The sequence below is a fragment of the Apium graveolens genome, chromosome 1, assembly GCF_009905375.1.
Source record: "Apium graveolens cultivar Ventura chromosome 1, ASM990537v1, whole genome shotgun sequence".
Taxonomy (NCBI): Eukaryota; Viridiplantae; Streptophyta; class Magnoliopsida; order Apiales; family Apiaceae; genus Apium; species Apium graveolens.
Genome location: NC_133647.1, coordinates 73001551 through 73002243, shown reverse-complemented (window position 1 = coordinate 73002243; position 693 = coordinate 73001551). Strand labels below are relative to the sequence as shown.

The 693-nt window shown below is 44.7% G+C and overlaps 1 non-coding gene across 1 annotated transcript; it reads right to left on the bottom strand.

The window, feature by feature from the left end:
* Positions 1-200: 200 nt before the first annotated feature.
* On the bottom strand, positions 201-307 carry LOC141680090 (small nucleolar RNA R71). The gene has a single exon (XR_012558262.1). It is a non-coding gene; the product is annotated as a small nucleolar RNA R71 (small nucleolar RNA).
* Positions 308-693: the final 386 nt, after the last annotated feature.

Sequence of the window (693 nt, the reverse complement as noted above, 5' to 3'; positions counted from 1 at the left end):
ATCAGGAATTTTGTCGAGATCTGTAGTACTTTCAAATATAATGGTGTGACTGATGAGGCTATCAAGATGAGGCTTTTCCCATTCTCTCTAGGGATAAAGCTAAGGAGTGGTTACATTCTGAACCAGCGGGGTCCATCACTACTTGGCAAGATCTTGTGCAAAAGTTTCAGGTAAAGTTCTATCCAATGGCGAAAACTGTAACTATGAGGAGTGCTCTTACTCAGTTTGCGCAGCAACCTACAGAATCCATGTCCGAAGCTTGGGAGCGCTATAAGGAGATGTTGAGAAAGTGTCCACATCATGGTATGCCTGATTGGATGGTGATCACTGGCTTCTATAATGGTTTGGGGGCCCAATCTCGGCCCATACTCGATGCAGTAGCTGGAGGCGCCTTGTGGGCCAAAAGCTATACTGATGCTTATAATATTATTGAGACTATAGCTGCAAATGAGCATCAAAACCTAACTCAAAGGATGATGCCTGGGAAGGTAGCGGGTATTCTGGAAGTTGATGCAGCTACAGCTATTACAGCGCAGCTCCAAGCGCTGTCTTTGAAGGTCGATTCTTTAGCCACCTATGGAGTCAATTAGATAGCTATGGTCTGTGAGCTTTGTGCAGGTTCTCATGCTATGGATCAGTGTTCTCTTGTTAATGGATCTGTTCAGTATGTGAACAATTATCAGCGACTGCAGC